The sequence below is a fragment of the Lissotriton vulgaris genome, chromosome 1_1 (assembly GCF_964263255.1).
Source record: "Lissotriton vulgaris chromosome 1_1, aLisVul1.2, whole genome shotgun sequence".
NCBI classification, from domain to species: Eukaryota; Metazoa; Chordata; class Amphibia; order Caudata; family Salamandridae; genus Lissotriton; species Lissotriton vulgaris.
The window spans coordinates 1,443,259,376-1,443,283,473 of record NC_141685.1 but is presented as its reverse complement, the minus strand read 5'-3'; positions in this window follow the sequence as shown (position 1 = coordinate 1,443,283,473).

Below are 24,098 nucleotides of genomic sequence, written 5' to 3'. Positions count from 1 at the left end.
TGATACGCTGGGCCAGGGACAGACTAATTTGCATATAGCCAGGTTCTGAGCTGGGATGGTGCAGTGAGCTAAAAAACGGTGTTGGATTACGCCCTGATCTCTTGACTGGGTGAGAGTATTCTGCTTAATTCAGAAACTCTGTCCATCACCACCCCCTGTTGTTTAATTATATTGTCCACCATAAGCGTGAAAGGGTATACTCAGACGTGAGTCCCTTGCTCATTGCACCATCTGGATTCAAGCAAGCCGGGCCGAAGACGGCTGAAATGCCAGAAACCGGTCCCCGGTAGCTTGTTTCCTTCCCAGTTAAAGAATTGGCTTGGTAGTTTGGTTTGCCCTGTTCCCATGATACACTGGGCCAGGGACAGACTAATTTGCATATAGCCAGGTTCTGAGCTGGGATGGTGCAGTGAGCTAAAAAACGGTGTTGGATTAAGCCCTGATCTCTTGACTGGGTGAGAGTATTCTGCTTAATTCAGAAACTCTGTCCATCACCACCCCCTGTTGTTTAAATATATTGTCCACCATATGCGTGGAAGGGTATACTCAGACGTGAGTCCCTTGCTCATTGCACCATCTGGATTCAAGCAAGCCGGGCCGAAGACGGCTGAAATGCCAGAAACCGGTCCCCGGTAGCTTGTTTCATTCCCAGTTAAAGAATTGGCTTGGTAGTTTGGTTTGCCCTGTTCCCATGATACACTGGGCCAGGGACAGACTAATTTGCATATAGCCAGGTTCTGAGCTGGGATGGTGCAGTGAGCTAAAAAACGGTGTTGGATTAAGCCCTGATCTCTTGACTGGGTGAGAGTATTCTGCTTAATTCAGAAACTCTGTCCATCACCACCCCCTGTTGTTTAATTATATTGTCCACCATAAGCGTGGAAGGGTATACTCAGACGTGAGTCCCTTGCTCATTGTACCATCTGGATTCAAGCAAGCCGGGCTGAAGACGGCTGAAATGCCAGAAACCGGTCCCCGGTAGCTTGTTTCCTTCCCAGTTAAAGAATTGGCTTGGTAGTTTGGTTTGCCCTGTTCCCATGATACACTGGGCCAGGGACAGACTAATTTGCATATAGCCAGGTTCTGAGCTGGGATGGTGCAGTGAGCTAAAAAACGGTGTCGGTTAAGCCCTGATCTCTTGACTGGGTGAGAGTATTCTGCTTAATTCAGAAACTCTGTCCATCACCACCCACCTGTTGTTTATATATATTGTCCACCATAAGCGTGGAAGGGTATACTCAGACATGAGTTCCTTGCTCATTGCACCATCTGGATTCAAGCAAGCCGGGCCGAAGACGACTGAAATGCCAGAAACCGGTCCCCGGTAGCTTGTTTCCTTCCCAGTTAAAGAATTGGCTTGGTAGTTTGGTTTGCCCTGTTCCCATGATACACTGGGCCAGGGAAAGACTAGTTTGCATATAGCCAGGTTCTGAGCTGGGATGGTGCAGTGAGCTAAAAAAGGTGTTGGATTAAGCCCGGATCTCTTGACTGGGTGAGAGTATTCTGCTTAATTCAGAAACTCTGTCCATCACCACCCACCTGTTGTTTAATTATATTGTCCACCATAAGCGTGGAAGGGTATACTCAGACGTGAGTCCCTTGCTCATTGCACCATCTGGATTCAAGCAAGCCGGGCCGAAGATGGCTGAAATGCCAGAAACCGGTCCCCGGTAGCTTGTTTCCTTCCCAGTTAAAGAATTGGCTTGGTAGTTTGGTTTGCCCTGTTCCCGTGATACACTGGGCCAGGGACAGACTAATTTGCATATAGCCAGGTTCTGAGCTGGGATGGTGCAGTGAGCTAAAAAACGGTGTTGGATTAAGCCCTGATCTCTTGACTGGGTGAGAGTATTCTGCTTAATTCAGAAACTCTGTCCATCACCACCCCCTGTTGTTTAATTATATTGTCCACCCGAAGCGTTGAAGGGTATACTCAGAGGTGAGTCCCTTGCTCATTGCACCATCTGGATTCAAGCAAGCCCGGCCGAAGACGGCTGAAATGCCAGAAACCGGTCCCCGGTAGCTTGTTTCCTTCCCGGTTAAAGAATTGGCTTGGTAGTTTGGTTTGCCCTGTTCCCATGATACGCTGGGCCAGGGACAGACTAATTTGCATATAGCCAGGTTCTGAGCTGGGATGGTGCAGTGAGCTAAAAAACGGTGTTGGATTACGCCCTGATCTCTTGACTGGGTGAGAGTATTCTGCTTAATTCAGAAACTCTGTCCATCACCACCCCCTGTTGTTTAATTATATTGTCCAGCATAAGCGTGAAAGGGTATACTCAGACGTGAGTCCCTTGCTCATTGCACCATCTGGATTCAAGCAAGCCGGGCCGAAGACGGCTGAAATGCCAGAAACCGGTCCCCGGTAGCTTGTTTCCTTCCCAGTTAAAGAATTGGCTTGGTAGTTTGGTTTGCCCTGTTCCCATGATACACTGGGCCAGGGACAGACTAATTTGCATATGGCCAGGTTCTGAGCTGGGATGGTGCAGTGAGCTAAAAAACGGTGTTGGATTAAGCCCTGATCTCTTGACTGGGTGAGAGTATTCTGCTTAATTCAGAAACTCTGTCCATCACCACCCCCTGTTGTTTAATTATATTGTCCACCATAAGCGTGGAAGGGTATACTCAGACGTGAGTCCCTTGCTCATTGCACCATCTGGATTCAAGCAAGCCGGGCCGAAGACGGCTGAAATGCCAGAAACCGGTCCCCGGTAGCTTGTTTCATTCCCAGTTAAAGAATTGGCTTGGTAGTTTGGTTTGCCCTGTTCCCATGATACACTGGGCCAGGGACAGACTAATTTGCATATAGCCAGGTTCTGAGCTGGGATGGTGCAGTGAGCTAAAAAACGGTGTTGGATTAAGCCCTGATCTCTTGACTGGGTGAGAGTATTCTGCTTAATTCAGAAACTCTGTCCATCACCACCCCCTGTTGTTTAATTATATTGTCCACCATAAGCGTGGAAGGGTATACTCAGACGTGAGTCCCTTGCTCATTGTACCATCTGGATTCAAGCAAGCCGGGCCGAAGACGGCTGAAATGCCGGAAACCGGTCCCCGGTAGCTTGTTTCCTTCCCAGTTAAAGAATTGGCTTGGTAGTTTGGTTTGCCCTGTTCCCATGATACACTGGGCCAGGGACAGACTAATTTGCATATAGCTAGGTTCTGAGCTGGGATGGTGCAGTGAGCTAAAAAACGGTGTCGGTTAAGCCCTGATCTCCTGACTGGGTGAGAGTATTCTGCTTAATTCAGAAACTCTGTCCATCACCACCCACCTGTTGTTTGATTATATTGTCCACCATAAGCGTGGAAGGGTATACTTAGACATGAGTTCCTTGCTCATTGCACCATCTGGATTCAAGCAAGCCGGGCCGAAGACGACTGAAATGCCAGAAACCGGTCCCCGGTAGCTTGTTTCCTTCCCAGTTAAAGAATTGGCTTGGTAGTTTGGTTTGCCCTGTTCCCATGATACACTGGGCCAGGGACAGACTAGTTTGCATATAGCCAGGTTCTGAGCTGGGATGGTGCAGTGAGCTAAAAAAGGTGTTGGATTAAGCCCGGATCTCTTGACTGGGTGAGAGTATTCTGCTTAATTCAGAAACTCTGTCCATCACCACCCACCTGTTGTTTAATTATATTGTCCACCATAAGCGTGGAAGGGTATACTCAGACGTGAGTCCCTTGCTCATTGCACCATCTGGATTCAAGCAAGCCGGGCCGAAGACGGCTGAAATGCCAGAAACCGGTCCCCGGTAGCTTGTTTCCTTCCCAGTTAAAGAATTGGCTTGGTAGTTTGGTTTGCCCTGTTCCCATGATACACTGGGCCAGGGACAGACTAATTTGCATATAGCCAGGTTCTGAGCTGGGATGGTGCAGTGAGCTAAAAAACGGTGTTGGATTAAGCCCTGATCTCTTGACTGGGTGAGAGTATTCTGCTTAATTCAGAAACTCTGTCCATCACCACCCCCTGTTGTTTAATTATATTGTCCACCATAAGCGTTGAAGGGTATACTCAGACGTGAGTCCCTTGCTCATTGCACCATCTGGATTCAAGCAAGCCCGGCCGAAGACGGCTGAAATGCCAGAAACCGGTCCCCGGTAGCTTGTTTCCTTCCCAGTTAAAGAATTGGCTTGGTAGTTTGGTTTGCCCTGTTCCCATGATACGCTGGGCCAGGGACAGACTAATTTGCATATAGCCAGGTTCTGAGCTGGGATGGTGCAGTGAGCTAAAAAACGGTGTTGGATTACGCCCTGATCTCTTGACTGGGTGAGAGTATTCTGCTTAATTCAGAAACTCTGTCCATCACCACCCCCTGTTGTTTAATTATATTGTCCACCATAAACGTGAAAGGGTATACTCAGACGTGAGTCCCTTGCTCATTGCACCATCTGGATTCAAGCAAGCCGGGCCGAAGACGGCTGAAATGCCAGAAACCGGTCCCCGGTAGCTTGTTTCCTTCCCAGTTAAAGAATTGGCTTGGTAGTTTGGTTTGCCCTGTTCCCATGATACACTGGGCCAGGGACAGACTAATTTGCATATAGCCAGGTTCTGAGCTGGGATGGTGCAGTGAGCTAAAAAACGGTGTTGGATTAAGCCCTGATCTCTTGACTGGGTGAGAGTATTCTGCTTAATTCAGAAACTCTGTCCATCACCACCCCCTGTTGTTTAATTATATTGTCCACCATAAGCGTGGAAGGGTATACTCAGACGTGAGTCCCTTGCTCATTGCACCATCTGGATTCAAGCAAGCCGGGCCGAAGATGGCTGAAATGCCAGAAACCGGTCCCCGGTAGCTTGTTTCATTCCCAGTTAAAGAATTGGCTTGGTAGTTTGGTTTGCCCTGTTCCCAAGATACACTGGGCCAGGGACAGACTAATGTGCATATAGCCAGGTTCTGAGCTGGGATGGTGCAGTGAGCTAAAAAACGGTGTCGGTTAAGCCCTGATCTCTTGACTGGGTGAGAGTATTCTGCTTAATTCAGAAACTCTGTCCATCACCACCCACCTGTTGTTTAATTATATTGTCCACCATAAGCGCGGAAGGGTATACTCAGACATGAGTTCCTTGCTCATTGCACCATCTGGATTCAAGCAAGCCGGGCCGAAGACGACTGAAATGCCAGAAACCGGTCCCCGGTAGCTTGTTTCCTTCCCAGTTAAAGAATTGGCTTGGTAGTTTGGTTTGCCCTGTTCCCATGATACACTGGGCCAGGGACAGACTAGTTTGCATATAGCCAGGTTCTGAGCTGGGATGGTGCAGTGAGCTAAAAAAGGTGTTGGATTAAGCCTGGATCTCTTGACTGGGTGAGAGTATTCTGCTTAATTCAGAAACTCTGTCCATCACCACCCACCTGTTGTTTAATTATATTGTCCACCATAAGCGTGGAAGGGTATACTCAGACGTGAGTCCCTTGCTCATTGCACCATCTGGATTCAAGCAAGCCGGGCCAAAGATGGCTGAAATGCCAGAAACCGGTCCCCGGTAGCTTGTTTCCTTCCCAGTTAAAGAATTGGCTTGGTAGTTTGGTTTGCCCTGTTCCTATGATACACTGGGCCAGGGACAGACTAATTTGCATATAGCCAGGTTCTGAGCTGGGATGGTGCAGTGAGCTAAAAAACGGTGTTGGAATAAGCCCTGATCTCTTGACTGGGTGAGAGTATTCTGCTTAATTCAGAAACTCTGTCCATCACCACCCCCTGTTGTTTAATTATATTGTCCACCATAAGCGTGAAAGGGTATACTCAGACGTGAGTCCCTTGCTCATTGCACCATCTGGATTCAAGCAAGCCGGGCCGAAGACGGCTGAAATGCCAGAAACCGGTCCCCGGTAGCTAGTTTCCTTCCCAGTTAAAGAATTGGCTTGGTAGTTTGGTTTGCCCTGTTCCCATGATACACTGGGCCAGGGACAGACTAATTTGCATATAGCCAGGTTCTGAGCTGGGATGGTGCAGTGAGCTAAAAAACGGTGTTGGATTAAGCCCTGATCTCTTGACTGGGTGAGAGTATTCTGCTTAATTCAGAAACTCTGTCCATCACCACCCCCTGTTGTTTAATTATATTGTCCACCATAAGCGTGGAAGGGTATACTCAGACGTGAGTCCCTTGCTCATTGCACCATCTGGATTCAAGCAAGCCTGACCGAAGACGGCTGAAATGCCAGAAACCAGTCCCCGGTAGCTTGTTTCATTCCCAGTTAAAGAATTGGCTTGGTAGTTTGGTTTGCCCTGTTCCCATGATACACTGGGCCAGGGACAGACTAATTTGCATATAGCCAGGTTCTGAGCTGGGATGGTGCAGTGAGCTAAAAAACGGTGTTGGATTAAGCCCTGATCTCTTGACTGGGTGAGAGTATTCTGCTTAATTCAGAAACTCTGTCCATCACCACCCCCTGTTGTTTAATTATATTGTCCACCATAAGCGTGGAAGGGTATACTCAGACGTGAGTCCCTTGCTCATTGTACCATCTGGATTCAAGCAAGCCGGGCCGAAAACGGCTGAAATGCCGGAAACCGATCCCCGGTAGCTTGTTTCCTTCCCAGTTAAAGAATTGGCTTGGTAGTTTGGTTTGCCCTGTTCCCATGATACACTGGGCCAGGGACAGACTAATTTGCATATAGCTAGGTTCTGAGCTGGGATGGTGCAGTGAGCTAAAAAACGGTGTCGGTTAAGCCCTGATCTCTTGACTGGGTGAGAGTATTCTGCTTAATTCAGAAACTCTGTCCATCACCACCCACCTGTTGTTTGATTATATTGTCCACCATAAGCGTGGAAGGGTATACTTAGACATGAGTTCCTTGCTCATTGCACCATCTGGATTCAAGCAAGCCGGGCCGAAGACGACTGAAATGCCAGAAACCGGTCCCCGGTAGCTTGTTTCCTTCCCAGTTAAAGAATTGGCTTGGTAGTTTGGTTTGCCCTGTTCCCATGATACACTGGGCCAGGGACAGACTAGTTTGCATATAGCCAGGTTCTGAGCTGGGATGGTGCAGTGAGCTAAAAAAGGTGTTGGATTAAGCCCGGATCTCTTGACTGGGTGAGAGTATTCTGCTTAATTCAGAAACTCTGTCCATCACCACCCACCTGTTGTTTAATTATATTGTCCACCATAAGCGTGGAAGGGTATACTCAGACGTGAGTCCCTTGCTCATTGCACCATCTGGATTCAAGCAAGCCGGGCCGAAGACGGCTGAAATGCCAGAAACCGGTCCCCGGTAGCTTGTTTCCTTCCCAGTTAAAGAATTGGCTTGGTAGTTTGGTTTGCCCTGTTCCCATGATACACTGGGCCAGGGACAGACTAATTTGCATATAGCCAGGTTCTGAGCTGGGATGGTGCAGTGAGCTAAAAAACGGTGTTGGATTAAGCCCTGATCTCTTGACTGGGTGAGAGTATTCTGCTTAATTCAGAAACTCTGTCCATCACCACCCCCTGTTGTTTAATTATATTGTCCACCATAAGCGTGGAAGGGTATACTCAGACGTGAATCCCTTGCTCATTGCACCATCTGGATTCAAGCAAGCCGGGCCGAAGACGGCTGAAATGCCAGAAACCGGTCCCCGGTAGCTTGTTTCCTTCCCAGTTAAAGAATTGGCTTGGTAGTTTGGTTTGCCCCGTTCCCATGATACACTGGGCCAGGGACAGACTAATTTGCATATAGCCAGGTTCTGAGCTGGGATGGTGCAGTGAGCTAAAAAACGGTGTTGGATTAAGCCCTGATCTCTTGACTGGGTGAGAGTATTCTGCTTAATTCAGAAACTCTGTCCATCACCACCCCCTGTTGTTTAATTATATTGTCCACCATAAGCGTTGAAGGGTATACTCAGACGTGAGTCCCTTGCTCATTGCACCATCTGGATTCAAGCAAGCCCGGCCGAAGACGGCTGAAATGCCAGAAACCGGTCCCCGGTAGCTTGTTTCCTTCCCAGTTAAAGAATTGGCTTGGTAGTTTGGTTTGCCCTGTTCCCATGATACGCTGGGCCAGGGACAGACTAATTTGCATATAGCCAGGTTCTGAGCTGGGATGGTGCAGTGAGCTAAAAAACGGTGTTGGATTACGCCCTGATCTCTTGACTGGGTGAGAGTATTCTGCTTAATTCAGAAACTCTGTCCATCACCACCCCCTGTTGTTTAATTATATTGTCCACCATAAACGTGAAAGGGTATACTCAGACGTGAGTCCCTTGCTCATTGCACCATCTGGATTCAAGCAAGCCGGGCCGAAGACGGCTGAAATGCCAGAAACCGGTCCCCGGTAGCTTGTTTCCTTCCCAGTTAAAGAATTGGCTTGGTAGTTTGGTTTGCCCTGTTCCCATGATACACTGGGCCAGGGACAGACTAATTTGCATATAGCCAGGTTCTGAGCTGGGATGGTGCAGTGAGCTAAAAAACGGTGTTGGATTAAGCCCTGATCTCTTGACTGGGTGAGAGTATTCTGCTTAATTCAGAAACTCTGTCCATCACCACCCCCTGTTGTTTAATTATATTGTCCACCATAAGCGTGGAAGGGTATACTCAGACGTGAGTCCCTTGCTCATTGCACCATCTGGATTCAAGCAAGCCGGGCCGAAGATGGCTGAAATGCCAGAAACCGGTCCCCGGTAGCTTGTTTCATTCCCAGTTAAAGAATTGGCTTGGTAGTTTGGTTTGCCCTGTTCCCAAGATACACTGGGCCAGGGACAGACTAATGTGCATATAGCCAGGTTCTGAGCTGGGATGGTGCAGTGAGCTAAAAAACGGTGTCGGTTAAGCCCTGATCTCTTGACTGGGTGAGAGTATTCTGCTTAATTCAGAAACTCTGTCCATCACCACCCACCTGTTGTTTAATTATATTGTCCACCATAAGCGCGGAAGGGTATACTCAGACATGAGTTCCTTGCTCATTGCACCATCTGGATTCAAGCAAGCCGGGCCGAAGACGACTGAAATGCCAGAAACCGGTCCCCGGTAGCTTGTTTCCTTCCCAGTTAAAGAATTGGCTTGGTAGTTTGGTTTGCCCTGTTCCCATGATACACTGGGCCAGGGACAGACTAGTTTGCATATAGCCAGGTTCTGAGCTGGGATGGTGCAGTGAGCTAAAAAAGGTGTTGGATTAAGCCTGGATCTCTTGACTGGGTGAGAGTATTCTGCTTAATTCAGAAACTCTGTCCATCACCACCCACCTGTTGTTTAATTATATTGTCCACCATAAGCGTGGAAGGGTATACTCAGACGTGAGTCCCTTGCTCATTGCACCATCTGGATTCAAGCAAGCCGGGCCGAAGACGGCTGAAATGCCAGAGACCGGTCCCCGGTAGCTTGTTTCATTCCCAGTTAAAGAATTGGCTTGGTAGTTTGGTTTGCCCTGTTCCCATGATACACTGGGCCAGGGACAGACTAATTTGCATATAGCCAGGTTCTGAGCTGGGATGGTGCAGTGAGCTAAAAAACGGTGTTGGATTAAGCCCTGATCTCTTGACTGGGTGAGAGTATTCTGCTTAATTCAGAAACTCTGTCCATCACCACCCCCTGTTGTTTAATTATATTGTCCACCATAAGCGTGGAAGGGTATACTCAGACGTGAGTCCCTTGCTCATTGTACCATCTGGATTCAAGCAAGCCGGGCCGAAGACGGCTGAAATGCCGGAAACCGGTCCCCGGTAGCTTGTTTCCTTCCCAGTTAAAGAATTGGCTTGGTAGTTTGGTTTGCCCTGTTCCCATGATACACTGGGCCAGGGACAGACTAATTTGCATATAGCTAGGTTCTGAGCTGGGATGGTGCAGTGAGCTAAAAAACGGTGTCGGTTAAGCCCTGATCTCTTGACTGGGTGAGAGTATTCTGCTTAATTCAGAAACTCTGTCCATCACCACCCACCTGTTGTTTGATTATATTGTCCACCATAAGCGTGGAAGGGTATACTTAGACATGAGTTCCTTGCTCATTGCACCATCTGGATTCAAGCAAGCCGGGCCGAAGACGACTGAAATGCCAGAAACCGGTCCCCGGTAGCTTGTTTCCTTCCCAGTTAAAGAATTGGCTTGGTAGTTTGGTTTGCCCTGTTCCCATGATACACTGGGCCAGGGACAGACTAGTTTGCATATAGCCAGGTTCTGAGCTGGGATGGTGCAGTGAGCTAAAAAAGGTGTTGGATTAAGCCCGGATCTCTTGACTGGGTGAGAGTATTCTGCTTAATTCAGAAACTCTGTCCATCACCACCCACCTGTTGTTTAATTATATTGTCCACCATAAGCGTGGAAGGGTATACTCAGACGTGAGTCCCTTGCTCATTGCACCATCTGGATTCAAGCAAGCCGGGCCGAAGACGGCTGAAATGCCAGAAACCGGTCCCCGGTAGCTTGTTTCCTTCCCAGTTAAAGAATTGGCTTGGTAGTTTGGTTTGCCCTGTTCCCATGATACACTGGGCCAGGGACAGACTAATTTGCATATAGCCAGGTTCTGAGCTGGGATGGTGCAGTGAGCTAAAAAACGGTGTTGGATTAAGCCCTGATCTCTTGACTGGGTGAGAGTATTCTGCTTAATTCAGAAACTCTGTCCATCACCACCCCCTGTTGTTTAATTATATTGTCCACCATAAGCGTTGAAGGGTATACTCAGACGTGAGTCCCTTGCTCATTGCACCATCTGGATTCAAGCAAGCCCGGCCGAAGACGGCTGAAATGCCAGAAACCGGTCCCCGGTAGCTTGTTTCCTTCCCAGTTAAAGAATTGGCTTGGTAGTTTGGTTTGCCCTGTTCCCATGATACGCTGGGCCAGGGACAGACTAATTTGCATATAGCCAGGTTCTGAGCTGGGATGGTGCAGTGAGCTAAAAAACAGTGTTGGATTACGCCCTGATCTCTTGACTGGGTGAGAGTATTCTGCTTAATTCAGAAACTCTGTCCATCACCACCCCCTGTTGTTTAATTATATTGTCCACCATAAACGTGAAAAGGTATACTCAGACGTGAGTCCCTTGCTCATTGCACCATCTGGATTCAAGCAAGCCGGGCCGAAGACGGCTGAAATGCCAGAAACCGGTCCCCGGTAGCTTGTTTCCTTCCCAGTTAAAGAATTGGCTTGGTAGTTTGGTTTGCCCTGTTCCCATGATACACTGGGCCAGGGACAGACTAATTTGCATATAGCCAGGTTCTGAGCTGGGATGGTGCAGTGAGCTAAAAAACGGTGTTGGATTAAGCCCTGATCTCTTGACTGGGTGAGAGTATTCTGCTTAATTCAGAAACTCTGTCCATCACCACCCACCTGTTGTTTAATTATATTGTCCACCATAAGCGCGGAAGGGTATACTCAGACATGAGTTCCTTGCTCATTGCACCATCTGGATTCAAGCAAGCCGGGCCGAAGACGACTGAAATGCCAGAAACCGGTCCCCGGTAGCTTGTTTCCTTCCCAGTTAAAGAATTGGCTTGGTAGTTTGGTTTGCCCTGTTCCCATGATACACTGGGCCAGGGACAGACTAGTTTGCATATAGCCAGGTTCTGAGCTGGGATGGTGCAGTGAGCTAAAAAAGGTGTTGGATTAAGCCTGGATCTCTTGACTGGGTGAGAGTATTCTGCTTAATTCAGAAACTCTGTCCATCACCACCCACCTGTTGTTTAATTATATTGTCCACCATAAGCGTGGAAGGGTATACTCAGACGTGAGTCCCTTGCTCATTGCACCATCTGGATTCAAGCAAGCCGGGCCAAAGATGGCTGAAATGCCAGAAACCGGTCCCCGGTAGCTTGTTTCCTTCCCAGTTAAAGAATTGGCTTGGTAGTTTGGTTTGCCCTGTTCCTATGATACACTGGGCCAGGGACAGACTAATTTGCATATAGCCAGGTTCTGAGCTGGGATGGTGCAGTGAGCTAAAAAACGGTGTTGGAATAAGCCCTGATCTCTTGACTGGGTGAGAGTATTCTGCTTAATTCAGAAACTCTGTCCATCACCACCCCCTGTTGTTTAATTATATTGTCCACCATAAGCGTGAAAGGGTATACTCAGACGTGAGTCCCTTGCTCATTGCACCATCTGGATTCAAGCAAGCCGGGCCGAAGACGGCTGAAATGCCAGAAACCGATCCCCGGTAGCTTGTTTCCTTCCCAGTTAAAGAATTGGCTTGGTAGTTTGGTTTGCCCTGTTCCCATGATACACTGGGCCAGGGACAGACTAGTTTGCATATAGCCAGGTTCTGAGCTGGGATGGTGCAGTGAGCTAAAAAAGGTGTTGGATTAAGCCTGGATCTCTTGACTGGGTGAGAGTATTCTGCTTAATTCAGAAACTCTGTCCATCACCACCCACCTGTTGTTTAATTATATTGTCCACCATAAGCGTGGAAGGGTATACTCAGACGTGAGTCCCTTGCTCATTGCACCATCTGGATTCAAGCAAGCCGGGCCGAAGACGGCTGAAATGCCAGAAACCGGTCCCCGGTAGCTTGTTTCATTCCCAGTTAAAGAATTGGCTTGGTAGTTTGGTTTGCCCTGTTCCAATGATACACTGGGCCAGGGACAGACTAATTTGCATATAGCCAGGTTCTGAGCTGGGATGGTGCAGTGAGCTAAAAAACGGTGTTGGATTAAGCCCTGATCTCTTGACTGGGTGAGAGTATTCTGCTTAATTCAGAAACTCTGTCCATCACCACCCCCTGTTGTTTAATTATATTGTCCACCATAAGCGTGGAAGGGTATACTCAGACGTGAGTCCCTTGCTCATTGTACCATCTGGATTCAAGCAAGCCGGGCCGAAGACGGCTGAAATGCCGGAAACCGGTCCCCGGTAGCTTGTTTCCTTCCCAGTTAAAGAATTGGCTTGGTAGTTTGGTTTGCCCTGTTCCCATGATACACTGGGCCAGGGACAGACTAATTTGCATATAGCTAGGTTCTGAGCTGGGATGGTGCAGTGAGCTAAAAAACGGTGTCGGTTAAGCCCTGATCTCTTGACTGGGTGAGAGTATTCTGCTTAATTCAGAAACTCTGTCCATCACCACCCACCTGTTGTTTGATTATATTGTCCACCATAAGCGTGGAAGGGTATACTTAGACATGAGTTCCTTGCTCATTGCACCATCTGGATTCAAGCAAGCCGGGCCGAAGACGACTGAAATGCCAGAAACCGGTCCCCGGTAGCTTGTTTCCTTCCCAGTTAAAGAATTGGCTTGGTAGTTTGGTTTGCCCTGTTCCCATGATACACTGGGCCAGGGACAGACTAGTTTGCATATAGCCAGGTTCTGAGCTGGGATGGTGCAGTGAGCTAAAAAAGGTGTTGGATTAAGCCCGGATCTCTTGACTGGGTGAGAGTATTCTGCTTAATTCAGAACTCTGTCCATCACCACCCACCTGTTGTTTAATTATATTGTCCACCATAAGCGTGGAAGGGTATACTCAGACGTGAGTCCCTTGCTCATTGCACCATCTGGATTCAAGCAAGCCGAGCCGAAGACGGCTGAAATGCCAGAAACCGGTCCCCGGTAGCTTGTTTCCTTCCCAGTTAAAGAATTGGCTTGGTAGTTTGGTTTGCCCTGTTCCCATGATACACTGGGCCAGGGACAGACTAATTTGCATATAGCCAGGTTCTGAGCTGGGATGGTGCAGTGAGCTAAAAAACGGTGTTGGATTAAGCCCTGATCTCTTGACTGGGTGAGAGTATTCTGCTTAATTCAGAAACTCTGTCCATCACCACCCCCTGTTGTTTAATTATATTGTCCACCATAAGCGTTGAAGGGTATACTCAGACGTGAGTCCCTTGCTCATTGCACCATCTGGATTCAAGCAAGCCCGGCCGAAGACGGCTGAAATGCCAGAAACCGGTCCCCGGTAGCTTGTTTCCTTCCCAGTTAAAGAATTGGCTTGGTAGTTTGGTTTGCCCTGTTCCCATGATACGCTGGGCCAGGGACAGACTAATTTGCATATAGCCAGGTTCTGAGCTGGGATGGTGCAGTGAGCTAAAAAACGGTGTTGGATTACGCCCTGATCTCTTGACTGGGTGAGAGTATTCTGCTTAATTCAGAAACTCTGTCCATCACCACCCCCTGTTGTTTAATTATATTGTCCACCATAAACGTGAAAGGGTATACTCAGACGTGAGTCCCTTGCTCATTGCACCATCTGGATTCAAGCAAGCCGGGCCGAAGACGGCTGAAATGCCAGAAACCGGTCCCCGGTAGCTTGTTTCCTTCCCAGTTAAAGAATTGGCTTGGTAGTTTGGTTTGCCCTGTTCCCATGATACACTGGGCCAGGGACAGACTAATTTGCATATAGCCAGGTTCTGAGCTGGGATGGTGCAGTGAGCTAAAAAACGGTGTTGGATTAAGCCCTGATCTCTTGACTGGGTGAGAGTATTCTGCTTAATTCAGAAACTCTGTCCATCACCACCCCCTGTTGTTTAATTATATTGTCCACCATAAGCGTGGAAGGGTATACTCAGACGTGAGTCCCTTGCTCATTGCACCATCTGGATTCAAGCAAGCCGGGCCGAAGATGGCTGAAATGCCAGAAACCGGTCCCCGGTAGCTTGTTTCATTCCCAGTTAAAGAATTGGCTTGGTAGTTTGGTTTGCCCTGTTCCCAAGATACACTGGGCCAGGGACAGACTAATGTGCATATAGCCAGGTTCTGAGCTGGGATGGTGCAGTGAGCTAAAAAACGGTGTCGGTTAAGCCCTGATCTCTTGACTGGGTGAGAGTATTCTGCTTAATTCAGAAACTCTGTCCATCACCACCCACCTGTTGTTTAATTATATTGTCCACCATAAGCGCGGAAGGGTATACTCAGACATGAGTTCCTTGCTCATTGCACCATCTGGATTCAAGCAAGCCGGGCCGAAGACGACTGAAATGCCAGAAACCGGTCCCCGGTAGCTTGTTTCCTTCCCAGTTAAAGAATTGGCTTGGTAGTTTGGTTTGCCCTGTTCCCATGATACACTGGGCCAGGGACAGACTAGTTTGCATATAGCCAGGTTCTGAGCTGGGATGGTGTAGTGAGCTAAAAAAGGTGTTGGATTAAGCCTGGATCTCTTGACTGGGTGAGAGTATTCTGCTTAATTCAGAAACTCTGTCCATCACCACCCACCTGTTGTTTAATTATATTGTCCACCATAAGCGTGGAAGGGTATACTCAGACGTGAGTCCCTTGCTCATTGCACCATCTGGATTCAAGCAAGCCGGGCCAAAGATGGCTGAAATGCCAGAAACCGGTCCCCGGTAGCTTGTTTCCTTCCCAGTTAAAGAATTGGCTTGGTAGTTTGGTTTGCCCTGTTCCTATGATACACTGGGCCAGGGACAGACTAATTTGCATATAGCCAGGTTCTGAGCTGGGATGGTGCAGTGAGCTAAAAAACGGTGTTGGAATAAGCCCTGATCTCTTGACTGGGTGAGAGTATTCTGCTTAATTCAGAAACTCTGTCCATCACCACCCCCTGTTGTTTAATTATATTGTCCACCATAAGCGTGAAAGGGTATACTCAGACGTGAGTCCCTTGCTCATTGCACCATCTGGATTCAAGCAAGCCGGGCCGAAGACGGCTGAAATGCCAGAAACCGGTCCCCGGTAGCTAGTTTCCTTCCCAGTTAAAGAATTGGCTTGGTAGTTTGGTTTGCCCTGTTCCCATGATACACTGGGCCAGGGACAGACTAATTTGCATATAGCCAGGTTCTGAGCTGGGATGGTGCAGTGAGCTAAAAAACGGTGTTGGATTAAGCCCTGATCTCTTGACTGGGTGAGAGTATTCTGCTTAATTCAGAAACTCTGTCCATCACCACCCCCTGTTGTTTAATTATATTGTCCACCATAAGCGTGGAAGGGTATACTCAGACGTGAGTCCCTTGCTCATTGCACCATCTGGATTCAAGCAAGCCTGACCGAAGACGGCTGAAATGCCAGAAACCGGTCCCCGGTAGCTTGTTTCATTCCCAGTTAAAGAATTGGCTTGGTAGTTTGGTTTGCCCTGTTCCCATGATACACTGGGCCAGGGACAGACTAATTTGCATATAGCCAGGTTCTGAGCTGGGATGGTGCAGTGAGCTAAAAAACGGTGTTGGATTAAGCCCTGATCTCTTGACTGGGTGAGAGTATTCTGCTTAATTCAGAAACTCTGTCCATCACCACCCCCTGTTGTTTAATTATATTGTCCACCATAAGCGTGGAAGGGTATACTCAGACGTGAGTCCCTTGCTCATTGTACCATCTGGATTCAAGCAAGCCGGGCCGAAAACGGCTGAAATGCCGGAAACCGATCCCCGGTAGCTTGTTTCCTTCCCAGTTAAAGAATTGGCTTGGTAGTTTGGTTTGCCCTGTTCCCATGATACACTGGGCCAGGGACAGACTAATTTGCATATAGCTAGGTTCTGAGCTGGGATGGTGCAGTGAGCTAAAAAACGGTGTCGGTTAAGCCCTGATCTCTTGACTGGGTGAGAGTATTCTGCTTAATTCAGAAACTCTGTCCATCACCACCCACCTGTTGTTTGATTATATTGTCCACCATAAGCGTGGAAGGGTATACTTAGACATGAGTTCCTTGCTCATTGCACCATCTGGATTCAAGCAAGCCGGGCCGAAGACGACTGAAATGCCAGAAACCGGTCCCCGGTAGCTTGTTTCCTTCCCAGTTAAAGAATTGGCTTGGTAGTTTGGTTTGCCCTGTTCCCATGATACACTGGGCCAGGGACAGACTAGTTTGCATATAGCCAGGTTCTGAGCTGGGATGGTGCAGTGAGCTAAAAAAGGTGTTGGATTAAGCCCGGATCTCTTGACTGGGTGAGAGTATTCTGCTTAATTCAGAAACTCTGTCCATCACCACCCACCTGTTGTTTAATTATATTGTCCACCATAAGCGTGGAAGGGTATACTCAGACGTGAGTCCCTTGCTCATTGCACCATCTGGATTCAAGCAAGCCGGGCCGAAGACGGCTGAAATGCCAGAAACCGGTCCCCAGTAGCTTGTTTCCTTCCCAGTTAAAGAATTGGCTTGGTAGTTTGGTTTGCCCTGTTCCCATGATACACTGGGCCAGGGACAGACTAATTTGCATATAGCCAGGTTCTGAGCTGGGATGGTGCAGTGAGCTAAAAAACGGTGTTGGATTAAGCCCTGATCTCTTGACTGGGTGAGAGTATTCTGCTTAATTCAGAAACTCTGTCCATCACCACCCCCTGTTGTTTAATTATATTGTCCACCATAAGCGTGGAAGGGTATACTCAGACATGAATCCCTTGCTCATTGCACCATCTGGATTCAAGCAAGCCGGGCCGAAGACGGCTGAAATGCCAGAAACCGGTCCCCGGTAGCTTGTTTCCTTCCCAGTTAAAGAATTGGCTTGGTAGTTTGGTTTGCCCCGTTCCCATGATACACTGGGCCAGGGACAGACTAATTTGCATATAGCCAGGTTCTGAGCTGGGATGGTGCAGTGAGCTAAAAAACGGTGTTGGATTAAGCCCTGATCTCTTGACTGGGTGAGAGTATTCTGCTTAATTCAGAAACTCTGTCCATCACCACCCCCTGTTGTTTAATTATATTGTCCACCATAAGCGTTGAAGGGTATACTCAGACGTGAGTCCCTTGCTCATTGCACCATCTGGATTCAAGCAAGCCCGGCCGAAGACGGCTGAAATGCCAGAAACCGGTCCCCGGTAGCTTGTTTCCTTCCCAGTTAAAGAATTGGCTTGGTAGTTTGGTTTGCCCTGTTCCCATGATACGCTGGGCCAGGGACAGACTAATTTGCATATAGCCAGGTTCTGAGCTGGGATGGTGCAGTGAGCTAAAAAACGGTGTTGGATTACGCCCTGATCTCTTGACTGGGTGAGAGTATTCTGCTTAATTCAGAAACTCTGTCCATCACCACCCCCTGTTGTTTAATTATATTGTCCACCATAAACGTGAAAGGGTATACTCAGACGTGAGTCCCTTGCTCATTGCACCATCTGGATTCAAGCAAGCCGGGCCGAAGACGGCTGAAATGCCAGAAACCGGTCCCCGGTAGCTTGTTTCCTTCCCAGTTAAAGAATTGGCTTGGTAGTTTGGTTTGCCCTGTTCCCATGATACACTGGGCCAGGGACAGACTAATTTGCATATAGCCAGGTTCTGAGCTGGGATGGTGCAGTGAGCTAAAAAACGGTGTTGGATTAAGCCCTGATCTCTTGACTGGGTGAGAGTATTCTGCTTAATTCAGAAACTCTGTCCATCACCACCCCCTGTTGTTTAATTATATTGTCCACCATAAGCGTGGAAGGGTATACTCAGACGTGAGTCCCTTGCTCATTGCACCATCTGGATTCAAGCAAGCCGGGCCGAAGATGGCTGAAATGCCAGAAACCGGTCCCCGGTAGCTTGTTTCATTCCCAGTTAAAGAATTGGCTTGGTAGTTTGGTTTGCCCTGTTCCCAAGATACACTGGGCCAGGGACAGACTAATGTGCATATAGCCAGGTTCTGAGCTGGGATGGTGCAGTGAGCTAAAAAACGGTGTCGGTTAAGCCCTGATCTCTTGACTGGGTGAGAGTATTCTGCTTAATTCAGAAACTCTGTCCATCACCACCCACCTGTTGTTTAATTATATTGTCCACCATAAGCGCGGAAGGGTATACTCAGACATGAGTTCCTTGCTCATTGCACCATCTGGATTCAAGCAAGCCGGGCCGAAGACGACTGAAATGCCAGAAACCGGTCCCCGGTAGCTTGTTTCCTTCCCAGTTAAAGAATTGGCTTGGTAGTTTGGTTTGCCCTGTTCCCATGATACACTGGGCCAGGGACAGACTAGTTTGCATATAGCCAGGTTCTGAGCTGGGATGGTGCAGTGAGCTAAAAAAGGTGTTGGATTAAGCCTGGATCTCTTGACTGGGTGAGAGTATTCTGCTTAATTCAGAAACTCTGTCCATCACCACCCACCTGTTGTTTAATTATATTGTCCACCATAAGCGTGGAAGGGTATACTCAGACGTGAGTCCCTTGCTCATTGCACCATCTGGATTCAAGCAAGCCGGGCCGAAGACGGCTGAAATGCCAGAAACCGGTCCCCGGTAGCTTGTTTCCTTCCCAGTTAAAGAATTGGCTTGGTAGTTTGGTTTGCCCTGTTCCCATGATACACTGGGCCAGGGACAGACTAATTTGCATATAGCCAGGTTCTGAGCTGGGATGGTGCAGTGAGCTAAAAAACGGTGTTGGATTAAGCCCTGATCTCTTGACTGGGTGAGAGTATTCTGCTTAATTCAGAAACTCTGTCCATCACCACCCCCTGTTGTTTAATTATATTGTCCACCATAAGCGTGGAAGGGTATACTCAGACGTGAATCCCTTGCTCATTGCACCATCTGGATTCAAGCAAGCCGGGCCAAAGATGGCTGAAATGCCAGAAACCGGTCCCCGGTAGCTTGTTTCCTTCCCAGTTAAAGAATTGGCTTGGTAGTTTGGTTTGCCCTGTTCCTATGATACACTGGGCCAGGGACAGACTAATTTGCATATAGCCAGGTTCTGAGCTGGGATGGTGCAGTGAGCTAAAAAACGGTGTTGGAATAAGCCCTGATCTCTTGACTGGGTGAGAGTATTCTGCTTAATTCAGAAACTCTGTCCATCACCACCCCCTGTTGTTTAATTATATTGTCCACCATAAGCGTTAAAGGGTATACTCAGACGTGAGTCCCTTGCTCATTGCACCATCTGGATTCAAGCAAGCCCGGCCGAAGACGGCTGAAATGCCAGAAACCGGTCCCCGGTAGCTTGTTTCCTTCCCAGTTAAAGAATTGGCTTGGTAGTTTGGTTTGCCCTGTTCCCATGATACGCTGGGCCAGGAACAGACTAATTTGCATATAGCCAGGTTCTGAGCTGGGATGGTGCAGTGAGCTAAAAAACGGTGTTGGATTACGCCCTGATCTCTTGACTGGGTGAGAGTATTCTGCTTAATTCAGAAACTCTGTCCATCACCACCCCCTGTTGTTTAATTATATTGTCCACCATAAGCGTTAAAGGGTATACTCAGACGTGAGTCCCTTGCTCATTGCACCATCTGGATTCAAGCAAGCCCGGCCGAAGACGGCTGAAATGCCAGAAACCGGTCCCCGGTAGCTTGTTTCCTTCCCAGTTAAAGAATTGGCTTGGTAGTTTGGTTTGCCCTGTTCCTATGATACACTGGGCCAGGGACAGACTAATTTGCATATAGCCAGGTTCTGAGCTGGGATGGTGCAGTGAGCTAAAAAACGGTGTTGGAATAAGCCCTGATCTCTTGACTGGGTGAGAGTATTCTGCTTAATTCAGAAACTCTGTCCATCACCACCCCCTGTTGTTTAATTATATTGTCCACCATAAGCGTTAAAGGGTATACTCAGACGTGAGTCCCTTGCTCATTGCACCATCTGGATTCAAGCAAGCCCGGCCGAAGACGGCTGAAATGCCAGAAACCGGTCCCCGGTAGCTTGTTTCCTTCCCAGTTAAAGAATTGGCTTGGTAGTTTGGTTTGCCCTGTTCCCATGATACGCTGGGCCAGGAACAGACTAATTTGCATATAGCCAGGTTCTGAGCTGGGATGGTGCAGTGAGCTAAAAAACGGTGTTGGATTACGCCCTGATCTCTTGACTGGGTGAGAGTATTCTGCTTAATTCAGAAACTCTGTCCATCACCACCCCCTGTTGTTTAATTATATTGTCCACCATAAGCGTGAAAGGGTATACTCAGACGTGAGTCCCTTGCTCATTGCACCATCTGGATTCAAGCAAGCCGGGCCGAAGACGGCTGAAATGCCAGAAACCGGTCCCCGGTAGCTAGTTTCCTTCCCAGTTAAAGAATTGGCTTGGTAGTTTGGTTTGCCCTGTTCCCATGATACACTGGGCCAGGGACAGACTAATTTGCATATAGCCAGGTTCTGAGCTGGGATGGTGCAGTGAGCTAAAAAACGGTGTTGGATTAAGCCCTGATCTCTTGACTGGGTGAGAGTATTCTGCTTAATTCAGAAACTCTGTCCATCACCACCCCCTGTTGTTTAATTATATTGTCCACCATAAGCGTGGAAGGGTATACTCAGACGTGAGTTCCTTGCTCATTGCACCATCTGGATTCAAGCAAGCCGGGGCGATGACGGCTGAAATGCCAGAAACCGGTCCCCGGTAGCTTGTTTCATTCCCAGTTAAAGAATTGGCTTGGTAGTTTGGTTTGCCCTGTTCCCATGATACACTGGGCCAGGGACAGACTAATTTGCATATAGCCAGGTTCTGAGCTGGGATGGTGCAGTGAGCTAAAAAACAGTGTTGGATTAAGCCCTGATCTCTTGACTGGGTGAGAGTATTCTGCTTAATTCAGAAACTCTGTCCATCACCACCCCCTGTTGTTTAATTATATTGTCCACCATAAGCGTGGAATGGTATACTCAGACGTGAGTCCCTTGCTCATTGTACCATCTGGATTCAAGCAATCCGGGCCGAAGACGGCTGAAATGCCAGAAACCGGTCCCCGGTAGCTTGTTTCCTTCCCAGTTAAAGAATTGGCTTGGTAGTTTGGTTTGCCCTGTTCCCATGATTCACTGGGCCAGGGACAGACTAATTTGCATATAGCCAGGTTCTGAGCTGGGATGGTGCAGTGAGCTAAAAAACAGTGTCGGTTAAGCCCTGATCTCTTGACTGGGTGGGAGTATTCTGCTTAATTTAGAAACTCTGTCCATCACCACCCACCTGTTGTTTAATTATATTGTCCACCATAAGCGCGGAAGGGTATACTCAGACATGAGTTCCTTGCTCATTGCACCATCTGGATTCAAGCAAGCCGGGCCGAAGACGACTGAAATGCCAGAAACCGGTCCCCGGTAGCTTGTTTCCTTCCCAGTTAAAGAATTGGCTTGGTAGTTTGGTTTGCCCTGTTCCCATGATACACTGGGCCAGGGACAGACTAGTTTGCATATAGCCAGGTTCTGAGCTGGGATGGTGTAGTGAGCTAAAAAAGGTGTTGGATTAAACCCGGATCTCTTGACTGGGTGAGAGTATTCTGCTTAATTCAGAAACTCTGTCCATCACCACCCACCTGTTGTTTAATTATATTGTCCACCATAAGCGTGGAAGGGTATACTCAGACGTGAGTCCCTTGCTCATTGCACCATCTGGATTCAAGCAAGCCGGGCCGAAGACGGCTGAAATGCCAGAAACCGGTCCCCGGTAGCTTGTTTCCTTCCCAGTTAAAGAATTGGCTTGGTAGTTTGGTTTGCCCTGTTCCCATGATACACTGGGCCAGGGACAGACTAATTTGCATATAGCCAGGTTCTGAGCTGGGATGGTGCAGTGAGCTAAAAAACGGTGTGGATTAAGCCCTGATCTCTTGACTGGGTGAGAGTATTCTGCTTAATTCAGAAACTCTGTCCATCACCACCCCCTGTTGTTTAATTATATTGTCCACCATAAGCGTGGAAGGGTATACTCAGACGTGAATCCCTTGCTCATTGCACCATCTGGATTCAAGCAAGCCGGGCCGAAGACGGCTGAAATGCCAGAAACCGGTCCCCGGTAGCTTGTTTCCTTCCCAGTTAAAGAATTGGCTTGGTAGTTTAGTTTGCCCTGTTCCCATGATACACTGGGCCAGGGACAGACTAGTTTGCATATAGCCAGGTTCTGAGCTGGGATGGTGCAGTGAGCTAAAAAAGGTGTTGGATTAAGCCCGGATCTCTTGACTGGGTGAGAGTATTCTGCTTAATTCAGAAACTCTGTCCATCACCACCCACCTGTTGTTTAATTATATTGTCCACCATAAGCGTGGAAGGGTATACTCAGACGTGAGTCCCTTGCTCATTGCACCATCTGGATTCAAGCAAGCCGGGCCGAAGACGGCTGAAATGCCAGAAACCGGTCCCCGGTACTTTTTTCCTTCCCAGTTAAAGAATTGGCTTGGTAGTTTGGTTTGCCCTGTTCCCATGATACACTGGGCCAGGGACAGACTAATTTGCATATAGCCAGGTTCTGAGCTGGGATGGTGCAGTGAGCTAAAAAACGGTGTTGGATTAAGCCCTGATCTCTTGACTGGGTGAGAGTATTCTGCTTAATTCAGAAACTCTGTCCATCACCACCCCCTGTTGTTTAATTATATTGTCCACCATAAGCATGGAAGGGTATACTCAGACGTGAATCCCTTGCTCATTGCACCATCTGGATTCAAGCAAGCCGGGCCGAAGACGGCTGAAATGCCAGAAACCGGTCCCCGGTAGCTTGTTTCCTTCCCAGTTAGAGATTGGCTTGGTAGTTTGGTTTGCCCTGTTCCCATGATACACTGGGCCAGGGACAGACTAATTTGCATATAGCCAGGTTCTGAGCTGGGATGGTGCAGTGAGCTAAAAAACGGTGTTGGATTAAGCCCTGATCTCTTGACTGGGTGAGAGTAGTCTGCTTAATTCAGAAACTCTGTCCATCACCACCCCCTGTTGTTTAATTATATTGTCCACCATAAGCGTTGAAGGGTATACTCAGACGTGAGTCCCTTGCTCATTGCACCATCTGGATTCAAGCAAGCCCGGCCGAAGACGGCTGAAATGCCAGAAACCGGTCCCCGGTAGCTTGTTTCCTTCCCAGTTAAAGAATTGGCTTGGTAGTTTGGTTTGCCCTGTTCCCATGATACGCTGGGCCAGGGACAGACTAATTTGCATATAGCCAGGTTCTGAGCTGGGATGGTGCAGTGAGCTAAAAAACGGTGTTGGATTACGCCCTGATCTCTTGACTGGGTGAGAGTATTCTGCTTAATTCAGAAACTCTGTCTATCACCACCCCCTGTTGTTTAATTATATTGTCTACCATAAGCGTGAAAGGGTATACTCAGACGTGAGTCCCTTGCTCATTGCACCATCTGGATTCAAGCAAGCCGGGCCGAAGACGGCTGAAATGCCAGAAACCGGTCCCCGGTAGCTTGTTTCCTTCCCAGTTAAAGAATTGGCTTGGTAGTTTGGTTTGCCCTGTTCCCATGATACACTGGGCCAGGGACAGACTAATTTGCATATAGCCAAGTTCTGAGCTGGGATGGTGCAGTGAGCTAAAAAACGGTGTTGGATTAAGCCCTGATCTCTTGACTGGGTGAGAGTATTCTGCTTAATTCAGAAACTCTGTCCATCACCACCCCCTGATGTTTAATTATATTGTCCACCATAAGCGTGGAAGGGTATACTCAGACGTGAGTCCCTTGCTCATTGCA